Source organism: Microtus oregoni, unplaced genomic scaffold, assembly GCF_018167655.1.
Source record: "Microtus oregoni isolate MIOR12 unplaced genomic scaffold, Mior012 000008F_ref0000371, whole genome shotgun sequence".
Taxonomy (NCBI): Eukaryota; Metazoa; Chordata; class Mammalia; order Rodentia; family Cricetidae; genus Microtus; species Microtus oregoni.
Genome location: NW_024543067.1, coordinates 45,364,684 through 45,380,265, shown reverse-complemented (window position 1 = coordinate 45,380,265; position 15,582 = coordinate 45,364,684). Strand labels below are relative to the sequence as shown.

The window sequence follows — 15,582 nt, the reverse complement described above, 5'->3', positions numbered from 1 at the left end:
TTACATTGATGGTAATAGCATAGAAATAAAAGTGAGGGGCAAGGGTATTTTTGCATAAGAGATTAAAATGATAGATCAGAAGTCTAAGGTTTATCAAAAGAAATTAAAGGGAGAAGTAAGGCTGAAAAGGTTGGGGCAGTGGCTTTGAGAACCCAGGATAAAAGAATAATGGTTTGTATCCAGTTACTTAGCAAATCTTGTGAAAAGACAGGATGTCATGGATACACTGAGGTGTTCAATCATAACTTCAGAAGTAGTACAGCCTCTGGCAAGTTCCGGGTTTGAAATGTGGAACAAGTCACCTAAGAGTTCAGAGGAAAGAGTCATGAAGAATCAAGACTAAGGGAGGTGGGTTTTGATCAATTGTATTTCTGGACAGCAGGTCTCTGGGAATAATGGTAGGAATTGGACTGGTGATGAAAACTCTAAGCCAGGAACAAAGATGTTCCATGAATGGAGAGAAATGCTGAGGTCAACAGAGAAATGCGAAGAAGAGAAATATGTAATTATTAAGATAGGAGTCTCAAAACCACAGCTTTGAAAAAGACTCAGTCTGCAACTTTTGTTAGGAATCACAGACACCAAGTGACAACAAAGTGTGGATTTTATTTGAAAATCAGTAGCTTCTGCTTGGAGGTCTGTAAGGCCATCCAGATACCCAGACCTCTGTGACAGGGTCAGAATGGTGCCTCTCCAAGCATACAAGGACATAAAGGAACTACTGACCATGAAGACTGGAATCCAGAGTTCACAATGAGAGTATTGGGAGAAGAGATGGAGGGTATGCAGTTAAGACAAAGGCAGGGCTGGAAGAACAGTGCACTGTGAAGCTGATGGAAACAGGCAATTGAAACAGAGGAAGGGTCAGTGAACTACAGCTAATGGGCTGACTTCAACCTGCTGGCACTTTTGTATAACGATTTTTTTTTCATTTTTGAATTATTGAATATCAGTTAAAAAGAGAATAAAGTTTACTTTACCCTCTTTATCTAAGAGTTCTGTGTTCATCTACTCAGCTACCCACAATGTAAAATTGTTACATCTGCATGAGACAGACCACATCTTCTTCTTCTTCTTATCAAAACATAGAGTGGCAGAATAGTTGTATACATTATAGTATGCTAGACTTGGTAGATAATCCAGGGATAATGCAAAGTCTCCAAGAGGGCATGCTTAGAGCACTGTGTGCAAATACATTTTACATAAGGGACTTGAGCCTCTATGGATTTTTATATTTTCAGGAAGTCTTGGACCCAATCCCAGTGGTGGTTTAGGATGCACCACACTGTATAGTATTATAAATTCAAATGGCATGACATTTAAATATTATTGTCTACAACTAAAGCTTTATTAAAATGCAACCACAGCCAGGAGGCTTTTGTGTCTCCTCTGATGCCGTGTTAGTGGTGTTCAAGAAACTACAGGGAAGCCACCTGATCTACAGAGTTTACAATACTTACTCTTTACAGAAAAAAGAGTGGTCTGGACTATTCTAGATGATTATTCACCTGTAGGAAAAAATGGTGACTCGGTCTGATGCTGTGGTCTTGAAAGCATCAGAGGACGTCAAAAATGAGTAGCTGTGTTCAATTCCACCAGGAGTAGCAATGGCATAAAGTCTCCATAGGAATACAGAAATCATGTAAGCAAGCCTCTCATCTGCCTAAACAACTGAATGTCTGCCTCTGGCAACCACTTGCTTTGTTTTATTTGACACATAAGATTCTACTAGTTCAGAATGTTGTCCAATGTGTTTTGATTATATTCACACATTTCCTTGGACTGGAGATGTGGCTTAGTCATTAAAGGCTAGCTTCACAACAAAAAATACATTATCATTACCCCAATTTCTTCCAGATTTTTTCCCTGTGCATTTCTCACTCAACTTTGTACCCTTGGTTTTCAGGCCATCCATACTGTTTTGTGCTATTCGAACACTTTTGCTGGAATGTAGTCAACTTACCAGGGGCTACACTCTTAGAGAAAATGGACTCTTCCTCTCTCACATCCAGTTCATGTCTCCATGATGGGCTTGGACTAACTTGGGTTTCCACAGATCTTGTATATGCTTAATATGTAATTTTATCAACTACCTTTTTCATGCCCTCTTTTTCTCTGCTTAATGCTTCTTCCCTCCTTTCCTTCACCTTCTTCTCATGCTTATAGCCACTGACTCCATTCATGAGTTCTTTCTGTCATTTCGCTGCACTGTGTAAGGGGACTGTCAAGCTTTGGATGTGGTGATTAGTCTCCTGAAATTGATCATTAAACAGCAATAGCAAATAACTTTTTATTAGTAAAAGTGGTTAAATTTTTCATGCCAGGAACCAATACCATTGGGTATTGATCAAGTTAAATGTTCCTAAATCCCATTAGTTGGAATTAAGAGAAAGGGAGAATTACCAGGTTTGAAGGGGATTTGAGGTTTGTATGTAAATGTGATTTACATGGAGCAACAGATCTGGCAGGGAGGGGGACACAGCACTGTCTGTGGTGGGCACCATCCTACATCGAGGAAAAACATGGATCTCTTAGGCTCCAAATACCTTGATGCAGGAGCTGTAAGTTTGGGTACGTCTGATGCTCTTGCATGGCATTACCCTGCCTAGTTGCATTTAGTACCTTCACTGGAATCAGCTCTGACTTGGAAGCATCTCCTCCAATCCTGCTTCTATTTCCTGTACAGAGCTATTCTCCGAGTGGCGTGTGGCCAGTGTCCCTACACGGAGGTTGCCCTTCCTTTGCAGAGGCCCATTTCTTGTTGATGGCAGCACTTTTCCCCCTGACTCTCCCAGGAAGGTAAAGAGCCTAATCACATCCCCTACAATCATCCCCTGACTAATTACAAATAGACATAGCTGAATCACCAAGCTGATTCTACTCAGGGAAAGTATAACAGATTGGTGATGACATAAGAAAGCTCTCATAGACTCTTCTGATTAGGGCACACTGTGTCCTCATAGCCAGAGGAAGCAGGGACATAAACAGTGAGAATATTTAGGGAGGACATTTGTGGACACAGACAAACCCTACTCTCTTGCTTTATCCCAGGTCTAGGCTTTTTCTCCGTCTGCAATGTGGAGTAAAGTTCTTTAGTCTTAGGGCATTTTGAGAAGTCTTTTTTTTTTTTTTATGAGTTCAGATCTTAAATATGCATCCAAACAAAAAGAAAGAGACAAACACAGAAAAATCTTTAAAGGTAGATATTTTCTAAGAAATCAGAATAGAAGCCTCTCAGTAGCCCATGATGTCTGTGTCAATCATCCCAATCAGTCAGCTCCCCAGCTCACTCCAGCTTTGACTTTGTAACCACTTGGTGACTTCAATGGGCTTAACACTGTTGTAGATGTAGAATAAATAGAATATTCAGTTCTGCTGGAAAGTAGCACACAACAATGAAGCATTGTTCTTGCACCACACAACAAACAGAAACATGCACTGAGTGGAGACAAGGAAGGAGAAGTGCGGGTCAAAACAGCGTCCTCAGAGCAGCGCTGCCCAAGATGGCTTTGAAGCCTGCGTAGATGTTTAAAGAGGACAAAGAAGATATTAGATTCCAGACACAGTGGGGGATATCCAGACACAAACTCATGGGCTGCCTTATATTTTTAGAATGCTCCTGGGGGGGGGGTCTGGTGCATTTGAGGAAAACCCTGAGTGAGGATCAAACCCAGAGAAGTGGGCAAGGGCCCGGAGGAGCTTCTGTGTATCATGTCACTGGGTCATGCCAACTGGAGAAGGGATTTAAACAGCAATGAGATTGGTTTCTACTATGGCCAATATGTTAGCAATAATAAACTGGGTAATAACAGAATTAACAAGTAAACTAGAGTTATGGAGTTAGGTAGAGAAGATAATGAGGACCCAAATGAAGACAATAGTATCAATGAGGAAATACGTAGGACACATCAGCATGCGCCAATGGGCAGGTGGAAGGCCTCCTCCAGGATTCCCTGACTGCAGGTAAGGAAGAGGAGAAGTGAGGTAAGGCAGCTCTGCCCCACTTAAGGAGAACAGCAATCTAGCAGCACTGTGAATGAAGATGAGAGGAGGAGAGGGGGAATCCAGGCTCTCAAGGCTGGGGAATGACATGTGGACATTACCCTGCAGCTACGAGCCTGGGGTTTAGCAAGCTCTTAAGTTGGAAAGCAGATGTGGAAATCATGATTGTAGCTAGAAATTTCCATTGGAGTCACAGGCTTGTTTCCTGAGTGTAAATTGCCTGGAAAGTGAAGGTGGAAGTGGTGGAGATGTGGGTCTTATCAGCTGTCATTGTTGGGTACGTACCCCAAATTCTCATGTGTTTTTTTTCTTCCAACATTGATTACCTCCTCTGTGCCAATCATTCTTTTATGCATCTCTACAAAATTTCTCATATAATTCTCATATCCAGTCTCTAAGTAGTAAAAGGATACCTGCATTTTACTAAACAGGAGAGTGAGATTTGATAGCTTCTTCAAGGTCACCTAGCTAATAAGACATAGTTATGAGCAGAAATCAATAACCTCATACTTGTCTTGTTTTGTGTCATTTCCTATCCAATATCCAGATGTGCATGCCCCTACATTTACATTTCATACAAAAGAGCAAGAAGTATAAGTATACATTAGTAATGTATCCCATGAAATAGTATACCAGACCTTCTGTTGTTTTCCCTATACTCTTCTTATTATAGATTCCATGTGGTTGAAAAATTCCACCTGTGTATATTGGAACTAATAACAAAGTGGAGGGGGAGTCGCGAACAGATGGGCAGGGGGCCTGCACATGCTCCAGGTAGCACAGTTAGGTATGAAGTATCTGTGTTGGTGGCTAGGTTTTGACAACTGTTTGAAAACACACCCCCTTCTCTTCCTACTTGAAGATTATAATTACGTATGACAAATGCAAAGTTTTCAGTCATGTCTTTTCCTCTCTGGGCCCAACTGTTTCTTCTTTGGATCTTCTTCCTGCTTTTCTTTGTCTGTGTTCATGTGCCTTGCCCGGTTATTGCCCTCTGTATATGGCCATTATGCATCATCTCTACACTGGTTGCAAATACAGAGGTCGCGTCTCCATCTCTAGTATTCATAGCACCTTGTCATTTTTGTTTCAGAAACTGATTGACTGTATCCCTTAGATTTTTCTCATTTATGGGGTGCTGTCACCTCAGCTTCTCCACTTCATACCTTCCCAAAACAGGGACCTCTTTGTAAAGCTTTCCTTGGCAAGTTAACTGATAAATGTGCTTCTTAAGGGGAGTCTGCGCTGTGCCCTGCATCTGAGAATACTGTCCTTGAAGAGAAAGCCATGTTCACCAGCTCTGTCCACAACCTACGACCTCCACTCATATGGGCAAACCTCCCATTCCCTGAGTCTTTCAATCCAAGTCTTGGTGGACAAAGACTTTCCCATTTAATGAACACAGGAATTCCCAGATGTGCATGGCTATTCATCAAAGGGCTAGCTCACTTCCTGTTCGCCACAAAATAGCTGACAAAGCACACATGGCTGTGCTTTAGCTCCGACGTTGTATTCTTCTTCTCTTCCTCACCTAGATCTTGAGGGCTTTATTCTCAGGGGTGGGTGGAAGCAATGCAGATTTGGTTCTAAACTATCACTACATGGGATGTAAAGGAGCAAAACAATGCAGGTACAGCTTTTCTCCAACTTCAGCTGCTGTCAGGCTCCCTGTGGGTAAAGGGTGGAATGGCCTCTTAGTGAAAGCGCACACATGCGTGTGCATCTTTGTGTGTGTCTGTGCATTGCCCTGCATGTGCACACATGCACACACACACACACACACACACACACACACACACACAACTGTTTCTTTGGGTTAAAGCTCCTGCTCCACAGACTGTCTTGATAGCTAAATCCCAGGTGCTCAGGAACAACCCCTCATGCTTCTCAGACTGCTGTGAGGGGTGGGCAGGAGACTGCTGCAAGGGGGCCTCTTGCTGAGCCTGCCCTCTTTTGCCCAGAAAGATTTCTCACCACAGGAAGAATATATACATTGTTCTGTTTTTATTCAGAATATGCCATTGAAAAATGTGGGATTTTTTTCCTTTTGCTTTGTTTTTTTTTTCTTTTTCTTGTATTTTAAAAAAACTAAAAAGCTATCTTTTTACTTACATACCAATCCCAGTTCTCACTCCTTCCTCTCTTTCCTTTCCTTCTACATCCCCCCCCCCCCACTCCTGGCAGTCACATTCCCCAGGGGAAACTTACTTTAACAGCTCACTTGAGCTAATGGGAGCTCACCAGCTTTGGCTGGACAGGAAAGGAAACAGCATAGGATCAAATTAGGCCCTCGAAATGTGGGTGACAGTTGTGTGGCTGGGGCAGACTGAGGGGCCATTGGCAGTGGGACTAGGATTTATCCCTACTGCTTGTACTGACGTTTTGAAACCCATTCTCTTTGGAGGGATATCTTGCTCAACCTAAATATAGTAGGGAGGGCCTTGGTCCTTCCTCAAAGCTATATGCCGGAAAGATCTTAACCCTTCAGGAGTCTCCGAAATAAGTGAAATGTCCTTAAATGAATCTGGGCAAGCAATTCTGAATCAGTTCGGGCCTTTCTCTTTCTCCACACTGCACGGACTCCTGTCTCAAGGGAGTCAGAAAGAAGCAGTGCAGCAAACACCCAGAGCCTGAGATGACATGGCGCTGTGGGCTTCTAAATTTATCCCCCATCAATGTCTTTCAGATCAAATTGGCTGAGTTTTACAAATCAAAAGCTGATTTATTTATTTATATTTTATTTATTTTTCTAGCAGCCATCAGCTGCACTCCTGCAAATACTCAGGTTCCAGACATCATGCTGAGAACTCGAAGCATCCAGCTGTGTGCTTTGATTTTGATAGCATCACCAGTAATGGATGGTCTACATGCAGAACTCAGCTGGCAGGTCCTTAAGCAGGGAACATAGGAAGGGCACCTAGCTAACTGCCAAGTAGCCTCAGAAACCTCTCCTGCCCTGAAAACTGCCACCACTGTCATTAGGGAATGTCCTGGCCTTTCCTAAAAAGCTCACAGAGACTGGCTCCAGGAAGGCATACAAAGGGCTCCTTGTTACAAATATTTTAGGTTGCAGCTTCTCTTTTATATAGAGACAATTTACTCTCAAAAATCCCCCAATCTGAACTACTAAAGGACTTCCTTTTCTCTTCTTTATACCTTAAAATATTACACGTCATACATGCATATTCATAAATATTCAAATATACACATACATCCACTTCCAAATATCAAATTAGTTTTAACATATGGAGGAACTATACTAGGTACGTTGCTGAGACATATTTGCATATATATGTTTACACACGAAATATATAGTTGGCATCACTTCACATTTTTATCAAATTTATATTGCTTTATGATGGAATCAGGTTAACGGGATTAATTTTATGAGCATAGTTAGCATTTTTGTCATGGGCAGGGGTTCTGTTGAACAATGGAACTGTTTGGGGAACATCATCCTGTGTGTAACCCACGAATAAATGAAGCTCCAACTCAGATGAAGTCCTCAGCCACAGTTAACATCTCTACATGCAACAGAAAGGGAATCTGCAAGAATGAGACGAGCTTCCCAGGAATAAGAAGTGTCCACGTTAGCTAGAAACCAGAGAGTGGCACATCAGAATTGGCGTGAAGACATTGCCACATGTGCCCTCTGTGACATGACCTCATAGCTTGCTGGTAACCTGTTGAAGTAAGTATCCTCATAAAGATGGAAGCCAGTCGTTTAGAACGGTTCAGCCCATGTCACTTCCTAAGGTTAGATAGCAAAAGTAATTTCCTCACCAAGTCTTTCCAAGCTTATTCCTCAGTTTGCAGCTGGATAAAAATCAGTTTGAAACCTTCCAGAACATTTTCTACGAAAGGCAGCTTTTAAATTTGCCCACTCTTGCAGAGATCATCAGATTCTCTTTTGTGTCAGAACTCTGATCAAGATAGGGCAGAAAAGTGTGTGTGTGTGTGTGTGTGTGTGTGTGTGTGTGTGTGTGTGTAAATCTGTCTTTAATGTTTTACTCTTAGTTGTGAATTCAGAGACGTTTCTCAAGCCCTCAAGCAGGCTTACCTGGGATATAAAACTACACTTGATTTGTTTTTTAAGAAGTGATCCTCAGAAATCGTATTCCTTGTAAATCAAATCCAATTTTAAGTGAAATGAGTAGAGACACTAATTAAAGGATCGATTATGAATCCTTTGTGGAGTTTATTACATTTCTACCAGCAGAGATGATATCCTGACCTTCTTTCATTTCTTAGTAGAGATTTTCTTTTCTAGATTTTTTTTTTATATTAAACATTGCCCCAACTTAGTTCATATCACTGAAACCAGTGGGTGTTCTGGTTCCTTTCCCTGGGGGGAGACTGTCTATAGTTATGTGCTCATTTCACATCCACAGTTATCCTGTAAGATGGTATGATCTTCCGGTCCTATGGAAGAGGGGTCCTGAAACACAAAGGAACTGTCATCCAGTACAGTAAGGGCTATAGGTTGCATCCAATCTCATGGCTGTTCACTTGCAGCCAGGAAGTGGTTGCTTATAATCTTAGCCTCTCTTCAATCCTTCGGTTCTGGCCTCATCCAAGGCCCCCAGAAGTGTTCTGCAGCAAAGAACAGAGCGAACAGAGCTCCTGGGTTCACAGATTGGGCACTAAAATTCTTATATCCTAAAATAATAGTAACCCTCTTACACATTTTATCAAGAATAAATTTGTTAGGCGGACAACTATAGTTATTGGGTGAGATGCAGCTGACTCTTTGCCTAATATTTTTATGTTATGTATACTATAAATCATTCATCATCAGTACTACATTGTGCAAACATGCTCAATGAGCATAATTTTAGCCTGACGCCACTATTTCAATGTGAATTATGTGCACATTGGAGGCCAGTGTGACCTCCAATATTGTCCAGCGGAGCATCAAAGGTCACAGACATGTCCCACTTCTATGTTCTACGTTGCAGTGAGTAGTGCCCTTGGATCCAGGACTACACTGGGTGCTCAGGCAGGCTCTGATCCTGGAGTCACAGTGGCACTATCTTCCTACTTATCTTTCATTTCTGGCTTTGATCACTCTCTTCATTCCCACCTTAAAATGTTCCTTCTAGATCTTTGCAGCTGGTACTCAGAACCTTGCCTCTACTGTGGTGTTTCCATGGACTTCCTCGTCCACTGCTGGAAAAGAGCATGGCTTTCTCCAGTCTAAACACCGCCTGCGCATGCTCACTTATTATCATAAAGGGGTAAAGGTAGATGCCAGTTCACTTGATCTTAAGGCAGATGTGCTGAAGCCCAGTCTGATGCTGACTGAGGTGTGGGAAGTATCAATAGTTAAAATGCTTCTCTAGTCCTCTCGTCCTTTGCTGGTACTGCTAAATTCTCTGTTGGCATTAAATTTTAAAAATAATTCCTACTAATTTCTGATGCTGGGATTCTGGGTTCTATATTTTTTCCAGTTTCTGTGGTCCATTGATTTGATCTCGGCTGCTATACATACCATAAAAATATTAAGTGAAGAGACAGCTGTATCACTTCCGATAGCTACAGCTGTCCTCCTGACAAATTTATTCTTGGGTATGATAAAAATTATAGCATGGTCTTTATTATTTTCAGTTAAAGGAGTTTTACTGCCCAATCTGTGAACTTGGGCACTTGGGTTTCTCTGTCTTTTGCCGCAGGCCTCTGAGCTCAGCATTGTGCCTAGGGAGAAGTTCGTGTGGGGCTTTGGGAGGGGACGATCATGGATCCAGCTTGCTTCAGCCTTCTTCAGTAGATGCTTTGGTTGTCACGTTGCTTAATAAAGTAGATGTGCTCCTGAAAAGCTGGCTGTAAAACATTATCTGTGAGATAATTCATACCTACTCATTGGAGCTACAGTTTTAAATGAATCACACATACCTCTGAGGAAATAATTGGCTCCAAGACTAGATATAAATTATACTAAACGTTTCATAAGCCTTCTAAAGTCTCATATTTAAAGAAAATCTTGTCCTAAAACACTAATCGGAATTACAGTCTTATTAAAGTCAGAAAATATAAATATCATATAAAAAACACTTGTCAGAAGTGACCCTGCCTTAGAGACAGAACCTCCAGAAGGGTAGTGAACCATGTGTAATCCTGGAATTGTTTTGACTGAATTCAACCCATTGAGTCACTGGATCATAGAATGACTGTAATCATTTAACTCAATCAATCATTGTATCCATAAGTGCTTGACAGATTTCAAATCAAGTAAGTTAGTTTTCTAGATGCATTGAGAGCCAGAGGTAACACTGACCTGGTCCCTATTGTTTAAGAAGTTCAACTACAATGAAAAAAAAAAATAGGTCAGCATGTGTCCCACTGATGTTGGAAAACAACATTAGAGCTATATGGTCAATGGCTGTACAAAATAATTCCCAGGTAAGACTAGGAAAAGTTTTCCACTCAGGAGACTCAGGTTCCACACATATTGATAGAACCCACAAAGCTATACTTTCACCAGTCCCTCTAGATAATTCTCCTGCAAGATGTCTTTGCCTCTGCACAAAACTATGAGGCTATAAAACCACCAATGTTCCTTTAAGCCTTTTAGGGTCATTATTTTATTACTTCAAAGACTTTGACTTCTATTTGCCACGGGGAAGGAAAACATTCAGAGGCATCAACAACAGAAAACAAAGGGCATAAGCTAATGTCCAGGGATACTGTACAAGATACAAAAATTTAGGTCTAACAAACAAGCATGCTACTATCTCACAGTTATGGGCCACTTGATACATCAATCAAGGCCTTGGTTAGTTTAGGCTTTCTTTACCAACTGCGGGAAGGGTCATCCTCTGATCGCCTTGCTTAAGGGTCTCTCGGTGATTCTTGACATGGCCTAGCTTAGGGAAACTTCATACCTGTTGCTGTACCATCTTCTCCCCATATACCTTAATTCTGCTACCATAACACTGCATTTCAACTTAAACACTTTCTAGATTCTTCAGGTCCAAGCAAGGTGTGGTGGCTCATGCTTGTGATCCCAGCACTCAAGGGATTATGTTAGGAGGATTGCCACAGTTTGAGGCCAGTCTACAATACAAAGTGAAAACCTCTCTGAAAACAACAAAAAGAAGGATGGAAAGTAGGGAGAAAAAGAATGAGACTCTAAGTATAGTAACAGCTGACTGATAATTAGGTCTTAAGGATACCGTTTTGGGGATGAAAAATAGTTCGTCTGAAATTACTTAATTTTTCATGGACAAATTGGAATTTGAAATAGAGGTGTGGTGTGATTACTTAGGTTGATGGGTGGTAAGAACAGTCTACCAAGATGGGATCGTCACGTGTGTCTAAGACGAAAAGGGGCAGAGCTTGATTACAAGTCATAGGAGGAGGGGCTTACATGGCGGTTCAGTGGGTGATGCTCTTGTTACATGAACATTAGGAATGGAGTTTGGATCTTGAACACCCACATAAAATCTTGACAAGTGTGGTAGGCAGAGGAAAAGGCTCCCTGAAGCCAGATGGCAAGCTAGAGCAGCTGGGATCTGCAAACTCAGGTTTTATCCACAATACGTAAGGGGGAGAGTGATTGAGGAGGATGTCTGCATCAACTTCTGACCGCAACACACATGAATACAATCTCCCACTTAGATCTCTCTCTCTCTCCCTCTCTCTCTCTCTCTCTCTCTCTCTCTCTCTCTCTCTCTCTCTCACACACACACACACACACATGTTCGCACACACGCATGCATGCATGCACACATACGCACATCTTTAATAAAAGTGTTATTTTGCTCTGGAGGTCTGGAGAGATGGCTTCAGCAGTTTAGAGCATGTGTTAATCTCACAAAGGACCAAATTACAGTTCCCAGCATGTTTGTTGGTTCACCACTACCTGACCACCTGCAACCCCAGCTCCAGTGAATCTGTCACACTCTTGTGGACTCTGTGGGCACCAGCCATTGCATATGCAGATACTCCCCTCTACAGACTATTAAAATAGATTAAGATAAAAGTTTAAGAGTCATGATAGCATTAGGGGATGGATGATAGTAATGATTAGAGTGACTGGTATCTATGAGTGCTTATCCCAGGCCTCCCACTGTCCCCATAGCAACTGCCTCTCCCAGCAGCACTGGAAGAGCATACGATTATTCAGAATTGTTCAGAAGAACCAGGAGTACAGAGAAGTTAGTGGACTCATCACATCATGAATCCAGATGGCAGAGAACCGGTTTTGTGTGAATCTAAACTTCTGCTCTTTACAAAGGTGGTCTGTTACCTTCTTCTCTGCCCCAATGCAAGGCAACCCCTGGTGTGTGATGGGCACCTTCGACGGAGGAGAAGCTTCTGTATTAAGGCTCAGGCGTTTGTGCGATGTGAAAGAAAACAGGAATCCACTTGTGGTGTCTGAAGAGTTGAGCCATGGAGAGGGAAATATTTTAGGATGATGAATGTCATTTTCAACCAAAGATGCATTTTCTCTTGAAAAGAAAGCCAACTTATAGATGAGTAGCTATTGATCATGAAGAGACTCTTTGCACTGGCTTTTATCAAGCGGTTTGCCACTTTCCGTCTTAAAAAGCCTGCAGCAATTTAGAAAGTGCGCTCAGTTAAATTGTTTCTGTTTTTCCCCCTCCTATATCCTTCTATGTTCTTTATGCTCATGCTAGCGATAAATCACCAATCAGTTCACAGCCAGACTGTAAACGGCTGCGATAAGAAACCTTGATTTAAAAAAAAATGCTAAAACTTCATATTTTGGTTTAGTGTGCTCTGTTCATTTGTTTGTAGTAAGTGGCACCAATAGGGACATAGGTTCTGGTGTTAACGAGCTTAGCTTACTGTGTGTGTGTGTGTGTGTGTGTTTTCATCTTTCTCCCCATTTTTTCCATTGAGACCCCTAGTAAAGAAATCTTCCTACTACGAGAAAGGTGGAAACAGTGAACAGTTGCATTTATAAAGCTCCCCTACACCAGTGAGCTTTTCACTGGCCTTGTTTACCGTTGTCAGAAAATGTATATACCGGGAGGCAGCGAAAGTATGTGGGATCTTTATGGTTTCTCACTTTGTCTGAGGATGTATAGTGGTAAAATAAAGTCTCATCGGCTTTTGCATGACTTACATATACTAAATATTTGGATCAGTAAAAAGAATATGCCTCCCCCAAATCCTAAACCATCTGCTTCCTTCCTTATACGCCACCTGGCAAGAAGAGATGAATTTTCATGGTCATTCATACCCCCACGTTCTTGCAGAACACTTGATGAGTTTTTGATGTCAGTGCCCATTTACCAGCTTGCATTTCAGCATATGACGGTACTCCTCCCAAATGTTCTTCCTTTCGGACTTCTCCAGAGGAAGTTAATCACAGTTCGACTTCTACAAATCTCAGTGTCATCACGACACATTTATCTGGATCATAGATCCAGATCAAAAAAACAAGGACTTAAATTAGAGAAAGCAAGTGCCCCCATAGAACCCACCATCTTCTTGTTCCTCTGTCTTGGTGGTATACTACCTGGCCCTAAAATCTCAAGGTCCCACCAATCATGGCAGTGACACTGGAGCTCAATCCAGGAACAGCTGTCCAAAGCTAATTTATTTCCTAATGCTGAGGCACTGTTAATTTATAAATTACACTGGTAATTCGAGCTATTATTAATTTCAGATGGTGTAGGGCAAGCCTAATTAAAATATGACACCAATTGCCACACATATGTACCAAGGACTACCATTTAAAATTAATGGGAATATTAAGTGTGACACTGGTCTCTGAGATGCTTTGCACGGTAATTATAGCATTCTAGCATGAAAAGATCTGACAAACGTTGGCCTGCCATTGGTGGTAAATAAACAACAGCCGCATAAGAGGAATCACAATTTCTTCACTAGAATCCCTTCTCATTTCCTCTACCCTTCCTCAAACCAAGGTTCTCAAGAGTGAGTTAACCTAAAACAATAATACTGACACAGACGTTTCTTATTGAAACGGTGAATCTTTAAGGGGTTCAGACTGATGGTCTTCTGTGCTGGGTTGTGAGCCCTGTTTCCTGCTTAATCTGCATACCCTTGCTTCTTCTTGTGAATTAAATGTTTTTCATGTTTTTTAAAAGAGATGTTAGCACTTCTTTTCTCCTTCAAAAGGAATAGAAGGAAGAAAATGTTGGTACCCATGCAGTACAGTTTTCATAAGCCTAAATATATGTACATGAGTGTTCTGGGTCAGTAGGGTGTTGCTGGATGGTTGAACAAACATGGTCTCTTAGGGTTTTATTGTCATGAAGAAACAGCATGGTCATGGCAATTCTCATAAAGAAAACATTTAACTAGGGTAGCTTGCTTACAGCTTCAGAGGTTCAGTCCATTATCATCATAGTGGTGAGCATGGTGGCATTCAGGCAGACATGGATTGGAGCTGAGAGTCCTACATATTGCAGGATCCTATGTCAACAGGAAGTTAACTGGCAGTCACACAGAGGGAAGCTTGAGCAAAAGGGATCTCAAAGCCTGCCCCCAGGCAAGGTTACAAATTGCAGTAGAGTAGACAGTAATGGCTTTTTTTTTTTTTTGCAAGAAGATGGGGTGTGCTTATTTTTCTATTGTTGTTGTTGCTATGGCTGTTGTTACCGTTGCCATGACAATAATGAAGACAGCACTGTCATGTACGGCTACAGTTTACAGGCCCTGCACATCCTTCTTTGTATTATGTTCATTTCTTAGCCCTTGGTTTCACGTTCTGGGTTAGAAGAAACATGCGACATTATGGAGGGATTTTAGGACCTGCATCCAAAAGTTTCTGTTTTCAGGGGCTGTGCACATGAATGCAGCTTCATCCCACCTCCCTCTGTGCTTCCCTAAAGGTTTCAGGATTAACTACATTACCAAGTGAGCAGTACATGGGAGATTCCAAGTGCCTTCCTATGTGCTGTGTTCTTTCTGTTGGTTGCTTTCAGTAACCATGAGCTTTCAGGCCTGTTTTGTGAGTCACACCTGGAAAGGTGAGTCTCCATTTCTAGGGATAATCCCAATTCAGTTTATTTTCCCAGAATTAACCACAATGCCCCCTGCTGTTCACTTTTTACATCATCTTACTTTAGGATATTACCATTTTCATTTCCCTCACTAAACAGTTAAGGAAGAATAATCCCAGAAGGTAAACAGCATCTTCCTTCTTTATGCAAAACTTTGTTTATATGAAACTAAGGCACAGAGCAGCTTTGAGACAAACTTGGAAACAGATTCCCTAAGTGTCTTGGGTTTACCCAGGTGTGGTGGCACATGCTTGTCATCCTAGCTTTGGGGAGGTGACAAGAAGATCATGTGTGCAAGGTCTAGGCACCTTGAGCATAGGAAACCATGTCTGAAAGAGTGGGGCAGGGCGAAGGCTTAGTCTTTGCATAACTGAATGCTCATGACTGTATATCATGTGTGGAATGTGGTATGAGTATGGTCTCATTATTATTGACCATGTTTCACTGGGGATGTGAAATCAAATTTCTGAATGCTTAAGTTAGAGGGAAAGAGTTGGAGTCACGGATTCTCACTCCTCACTTTCTGTTCTTCTTGTGGTTTGACATGGCATGCGTGGTCTCCATGCTGGTTTGTTCTTTG

General features: G+C 41.7%; 1 protein-coding gene across 4 annotated transcripts in view; it reads left to right on the top strand.

Moving 5' to 3' along the window:
* Positions 1-15,582, top strand: part of Ntm (neurotrimin) — a 978,430-nt gene that overhangs the window by 941,810 nt on the left and 21,038 nt on the right. The gene's annotated exons all lie outside the window — the stretch shown is intronic.